This window comes from Phoenix dactylifera, chromosome 10 (genome assembly GCF_051530095.1).
Source record: "Phoenix dactylifera cultivar Ajwa chromosome 10, Ajwa_hap1_PhDact_Kaust_v1.1, whole genome shotgun sequence".
Taxonomy (NCBI): domain Eukaryota; kingdom Viridiplantae; phylum Streptophyta; class Magnoliopsida; order Arecales; family Arecaceae; genus Phoenix; species Phoenix dactylifera.
In genome coordinates this window covers 680,001-687,500 of record NC_143199.1, presented here as the reverse complement: position 1 = coordinate 687,500, position 7,500 = coordinate 680,001, and positions in this window count along the sequence as shown.

Genomic DNA, 7,500 nt, shown 5'->3' with positions numbered 1-7,500 from the left:
TCGACTCGGCAACTGTTCCAAATTTGAATTTTGTCCACTCGAGTCGACTCGACTATCCTGGGAGTCGACTCGAATCCCAGAGTCCGAACTCCCGATCCTCTGTCTTTTGGCTCGTCCAGTCTTGGAGTCGACTCGAACTTCCTTGGAGTCGACTCGGCTCTCAGTTTTCGAAAGTTGGTCTTCTGCCATCTTAGTGTAGTGCTGCCTTGGAGTCGACTCGAGCTGTCTGGGAGTCGACTCGAATCTCAGAGTCGGAAAACTGATCCTCTGTATTTTGGAGCCGCGCTGCCTTGGAGTCGACTCGACTTGTCTTGGAGTCGACTCGCCTCTCAGAGACGAAAATACCGTCTTCTGTCTTGGGGTTGCGCTGTCTTTGGAGTCGACTCGGACTTTGTGGGAGTCGACTCGAATCTCAGTGTCCAAAAACTGCTTCTCTGAGTTTTCCCTTGTGTACCACTGAGAGTCGACTCTCGCTTTCTTTGGAGTCGACCCGACAACCATTGGAGTCGACTCGCATTCCTCAGGAGTCGACTCGAATCTCAGGGTCGAAAATCCCTCTCTGACTTTTCTGCCTTTTACACCCTGGAGTCGACTCGTTCTACTCTCGAGTTGACTCGCCAAGCATTGGAGTCGACTCGAATTCCTCAGGAGTCGACTCGAAGACTATTCTTTTAAATTTTCCTTGAATTTGCTCCTCCAATTTGAATCTTTTGAACTTGAGACTTGGGCCAATAACTTGTAGCTTTCTTCCAACTTTTCTTGAGTGCTTTTAGAGGCCTTCTTGTGTTCTTCCAACTTGCTATGTTCCTTGCAACATAAATATCTTTCTCCTTGCAACATAAACATTAGTATCTATACTTCAAGGTTTTGTGATCATCAAAATCAATCTATGAATCAATCTTTGGGTCATCAATCTCCCCCTTTTTGATGATGACAAAACTTGGAGTATATGCAATATAAAAGATATTGTTTTCTAGAAGTAATACATAGCAAAGTTGCATGAAGTAGAAAACATATATTTTTAAAACATACTTCATGATAATGCTTTAGATTTAATCAGCTTAACACAATCAACATATTTCAATTTAAGCTGATTTGTATTCAATTCAAAGCATAAAGGCATTATGAGCATATACTTAGATATTTGCATATACTTAGATATTTCTCCCCCTTTTTGACAACATCAAAAAGATAGGGAAACATTAAGCACAAAGATAAGAACACTCAAATATTTCTTTCCCTTATTGTACTCTGATTTGAATGTTAAATTATTGCAAGGATATGAATCATATAACTTATGGCAATAATATTGGAATCAGATTAGTGAGCACAGATCAGAGCCAATTAAGATAGTTTTCAAGAAGTTTTTCTAAGTTGATACCACAGATAGTTTTCTAATCAAGTGTAGGTGGGATCTTCCTTAGGTTAATTCAAGAAGTGGAAATCTAACCTCTCTTCAATAATAAGTGTGAAAGCTTGTTCATTTAAGATCTTGTGCCCAATCTATTAAGTATTTTATCAACATGAGAGCAATTTAACTAATTTTCTGAGTATAAGAACAATATATTAAGTATGATTGCAAAGTTCTTTTATGGTGTAAAAATATTGTGGCATAAATACCAAAATATGAATTCATGCAATTTATAATATATCTTAGAGTATACATAAAGTTCAAGGCTTTGAAGGTTCTTTTAAAGCTCTTTTAAAGACTTTATTCTTCTATTCCAAAAAAAAACAATTTGATACATAAAAATATGAATTGGCACACAATTTAAGTTCTAAAGATCAAGTCAATTAGGACTCATTAGTGAATATCAAAATAGGTTTTCTAAGAGATGCTCAAGAAAATTTTACACGTTATTCTCCCCCTTTTTCATTAAGTTAGAGGCTCTTTAAGCTCAACTTGCAATTTGGTTCATGATTTATGCATAAGATATACTAACCAAATAACACGCCTCAAGGTGTATCATAAAGATTTTCAGATTAAATTTCAGATAATACATATTGGAGAGTATTAGGATCATTTTTCATTTAGTATTCTTTCTCTCTCCTTTAGCTATAGATTTATGCAATTAAGTCCAATAAGACCTCTCCTTCTGAAATTTTCTTTCTCCCCCTCAATTGATCATTCCATTTAAGAGTTTAGAATCCTAAGATAATGTTCAATAAAATTGTCAATCTCAAAAATATATTTTCTATAAGTTTCAGCTTATTTTCATAAGACTCAAGGTTTGAGATAAGACAACCTTTATAGAACTCATCTCAAGGTAATTTAAAGCATGTCTTGCAATATAAGGAGGTTCATCAAAATCAATCCATAAAATTCAAGGTATGCATCAAATTAAAGTTTCTTTAGGATAAGATACTGAATATCTAAAGCTCCCCCTCAAAAGATGCATTCTTCTTTAATCATTCTTTTCTTTGGTTGAATTTCAGAATTTAATAATAAACGTGAATAAAACTGAAATTCTATGTTATCAAGAATGTAGAGTGATCTAGAATTATTCAAAATTTATAGTATTCACTCTATATATATATATTCTGATGGTAGTTTCTAAGAATGTAGGAGAGAAAAAAAACATATAGATGATCATTGAGGTATGTGTATTTATAGAACTCAATTTCTTAATCACAGTTTTTCAGCAATGTATACATGAAGCTCAATAAATTTTTTAAATATTAAAATAAAGTCATATATTTAAAAATATTTACTTGCAATCAAGATCATCGTAAGACACATCATTTGAATCAAAATTAGTATACTTTGAAGGTAAGAAATGATATGTTTCGGATGCGTATCGGAGCAATCAAAATAAATTCTGTTTTTCTTACATTAACATTTTATTTAGTAATCATATGGAGTTTAAACTTTTATACAAAATCGGATTCTGAATTACATAGGATTTTCAATAGAAGCTTTCTAAGTCATAATATGAGATATGTATCTTTCACAATGTAGCTCATCTTAAATTGTTACGATTGAAAAATACATATTTCAATAACATTAAAGCACTTTCAGAATCTTTGTGTTTAATTTTGAGTTTCGATACAAAATAAAGGATATTTTAACAAGTATTAGGACATTATGTATCAAAGTTAGGCAAGTAGAAAGATAGATCAATATCAATTTATTTTCCCTAAATAGAGATGTTCTTCTCTTCTCCTTTTTACAAATTTATTTAACTTTCAGATTTTAAAGATGATTGTGAACGACAAATCTGAAATTTCTTTTCAATAGAACCAAACAAAAGATGTTATGTAGCAATTCAAACATTCAAACAAATTGTCCAAGGATGAAGCATTACAAAACATTGAGAACCAATAAATCAAGACATCATACCATATGCAAAATAAATCATGTGTTAAATCATGCATTAAAATATTAAGAACAAGCATGTCAAGGATCCAAATCAATATTTTTCAAATAAACTCCCCCTATTTAAATATAATCTTGCAATGATTTTATCCTTAAAGTGTGTTTTCAAGTGATTAAAAAAAATTGACTTAATTCTACTTTCATTAACTTTGTCTTTCATTTATAACTTTCTTATGCTCTATACTCTATTTGCTCCCTATCCGGTGGAGTTGGAAGGGGCACGAGGTACTACCACTAGCCTCCCTCTTGTGCCGTCCCTAATATGCCCTACACCGAATAGTTGGGTCAAATAGTGCCGGGTACTACCACTAGCCTCCCCATTGGCACCATCCCTATGATGAGCAATATAGAAAATTTATAAAGTTCACTTCAAACTATTCCTGTTTAAGTGTAATTAATTACGAATTTTATCCCTTCCAAATGTGCCGAATATATTATGCTTGTTTTGCTTTTCCTTAAGATTGGGGTATTTGCCTCTACTTGGATTTTACTTCTCTTGAATAATATCCATTTTCTTTTATTTATCTCTCTCTCTTTTTGTTATTCTCAAGTAATTTACACGAAAGAGCAGAATAAAGAATTTATCTTGTGTATCATTTATATGTGTATCATGCAAACAACATTTTCATTATGCTCATGGATTCATAACTTCTCATAAGTTATTTTACATCAAAATTTTAAGCATATACTTGTGTATTTCATGGTTATGACATATGCAAAGATATATTCTAGTTTTGGCAAACCATGAAACACTCTCTAAAAGTACAATTCAATCAATTATAGACATGATATCAAAAATTAATAATTAAAGACTTTAATCATGTCGTAATAAGACTTAAGTTATTGACTTTGCTCAATTAATTTATGAGAGAAGTATCTAGAATTACCATTTCATTCTGCATTCTTCAGTCAAATACCTACTAGATTTCTTATGTATGAACTTTTGGCTGAAGAAGGTCCTCTCTCTTGTTTGCATGTGAATGTTTATTGTATCTTACATGGAGATATCCTTCAAGTTGAGATCTCTCATTTTCTTGCTCAAGGATCCTGCATTATTAACAAACTCCTTTTCTTTCTTGAAAGGAGGTCATTAGTTTCTTCAAGATACAAAACATTCAACCAACATATTTTTATTTAAACTAGATGACTCAATCATAAGATATGACAATAATCAAATGTTGAATCACTTTACTCAAGAGATTGCCTAAATATAAGCAAGCACATTTCACTTGAACTAAAGAGATAGTTTCATTAACCAAGATAGTTCAAGGACAAGCATGTGAGGCAATAGAAGATTTATCAAGGTCAATTCAATTTCTTATTTTCAAAAATAATTTAGTTTAGATTCTATTTGTTTAAGATAATTATCAATAAGATATTTTAGCTAAGTTTTAATCAATTTTATCTTAAACAGTTGTTTCTATCAGAAATTCAGATTATGATTTATTTGTTATCAATAAAATAAGATTCATTAAAGTTAGATTGAAGTCTTGCCCAAGTGCACATAATGAGCATACATTCTGGTCTATTAGCTGTATGATGAAATAATTATTCTATCAATCTTCAATACAACTTTAAACAATAGATCTACTTTGCTCATCCTATTCAAATTCTACAAGATGGGGTCTTAGATGTACCTTCTTCATGCCAATCTTCTATAAGAGTGTTCTTGTGGACTAACATTGGTCAATGAAGATCCCCTTTCTTGTTTGTCTTAATTTGGAGTTTGAGAGAAGATGTTAATTCATTCATCACACATATTTCAAACTCACCTTACATGAGCTAAGTAAAATCTTCATATAACTCTTCATTAGTAGAACCAAAACTGATGTCATCAATGCATTCTTTGAGCAAATAAAATATTACAAATTCTTCTTTTTGATCCATAGATTTATCACTATTGCTTTCTATCAAAAAATTTACTTAAGCTTTTATATATTAAGTTTTTGATGCTTGTATCAAATCTCATATTGCTTTATCATATATGTAATGTGTATTTTTAAGTATGGTGGTTATTTTACATAGATCTCCTTTTTAATGAAATAACCACACAAGAGTGTGTTCTACACATTCATTTGATAGAAAATAACGCTCGTAAAGCAAATAAATGATAAAGGTGATTTTTACTTCTAATTATGCAAGAATCTTATCAAGATCTATTTTATCTTTTCTTAATTTAGTCTTTTAATAGTCAAAAATTTTTTTTATTAAGAGCATATCTGAAAAATCCAATTTGGTTCTAATTATTAACAAGTTTTTCAGATTGTTATATGTAAAAGATTAACCATATAATTTTAGTATCTTGATAATAAATCACTAGTCTCATAAAGAATCAAAATGAATTGATACTTCTACAACTAGAATCTTTTCATGAATGCTCTATATGCATTGCTTGATGAATGATATCCAAGAATAGAAATATCTTTATCAGATTTGGCATTATTTTCATAAGAGCATATCAAGCATAACATGTACGACTGAAAAGGATATGCAATGGTTCATTTTCCATTTTTCAGAAGATCAAAATTTTCATCAAAAATAGATTTAATAGAAGTCATATGTATGACAAGCAGTGATGATAGTCTTTTAAATAGATGACTATCATACATAATTGTCTTTTTCATTTCTTCAAGAATTCTATTAATTCTATTTTACTTATGGTGTCCTTGGTGCTGAAATCATTGGATTTAATATTATTTTCTGTATAACTTTTATCAGGATTTTGGTTTTCAACACTGTGTCATGATTCTTCACAGTTTGGAAACCTTTTTCATTTGAAACACTTTTACAGGATTTAGCAAATACAGAAAATACTTCAGTTTTATTTGCCAAGAACAAATCCAATGTAAGCTTTTGAAAACTCAGTGATAGAAACAACATCTTTAGATTTAGAAATTGATTCTTGTTTGTTTCCTTAGTTAACATGCATAGCAAACTTTGACCTTTCAGAAGATACTCTAAGTAAGCCAATGCCAAAGTCTTTTGAAATTAAATCCATACTCGCATGAGTTGATATTATATGCCAAAGATGGTTTCTTTAATCTTGGTATTTATAGTGCAATATTCAAAGGCATACCAAGTACACATTTTCATATCTATGATCAATAAACAATAATGCCATGGATAAAAGCTCTCAATCAAGCATATAGAGAATTCATAGAGTTAATCTTAATAAATTGATTAATCATCTAGCAACTTATCCAACAATATAGAAAGATGGAGAAATTTGAAGTTATTTCTTCTATTTTAATTATTTTTCTTGATTACATTTAAGTTTTATTCTTTAATATATGTCTAGAGCACCCAATGTCCAATTTAACATCTTTTGTTGGAGCCTTGAGTGCTAGACACACCTGCAGAAAATATTTAGATTTTCAACTTAGGAACCCAAGCTCTTTTGGGTCCTTGCAGGTTAGCTATTATTGTTCCTTTTGGAACCCATATTTTCTTAATAGCTATTTTGTCCATAGGCTTGCAGATTTTTGGACTACAAGAAGTGTATTTCTGCATCTTCTTATTAAATTTAACAAACATGGATTTAACATGAGTGGTAGATAATCCTTCAGTTTTCTGTTTTTGCCTTTTAGGTTTATCAAATTTGTAATGTACAGATTTAGGAACAGAAGAGATTTTGCATAACCTTTGTTCCTGTTTATCAGCATTATAAGAATCTATTTTAAAATGATTAGAAACTGTTTTAACAAACATATTCTTGAAAGATTTTTGGGTGTACCAAGGTTGACATCCCAATCCAATATTATCAAATTCAGCTCTTTGATTATTTATCATTAGATTCAACTTTTCAGAGCTCAAAGTAAATCTTTCAACAACAGGTTTTAATTTGTCAACTTCTTTAGTTAATCTTTTGTTATCTTCTGAAAGCAATTCATTATTTTTCTTAAGTTTATCATGGCTTTCAGTGAGAAGTTGGTTTTTCTGATTTAGTTCTTGATTTTCTTTAATTAAGATTTCAGTTTTACTAGTTAGTTTCAGTTTTTCATCTATTAGAATTTGATTTTCATTCTTCAAGTTCTTGTTCTTACAAACAAGTTTCTTATATTCTAAATACAAATCAGAAAAGGCATCGTGGAGTTCATCAAATGTAAAATTGCTTTCAGTTCCAG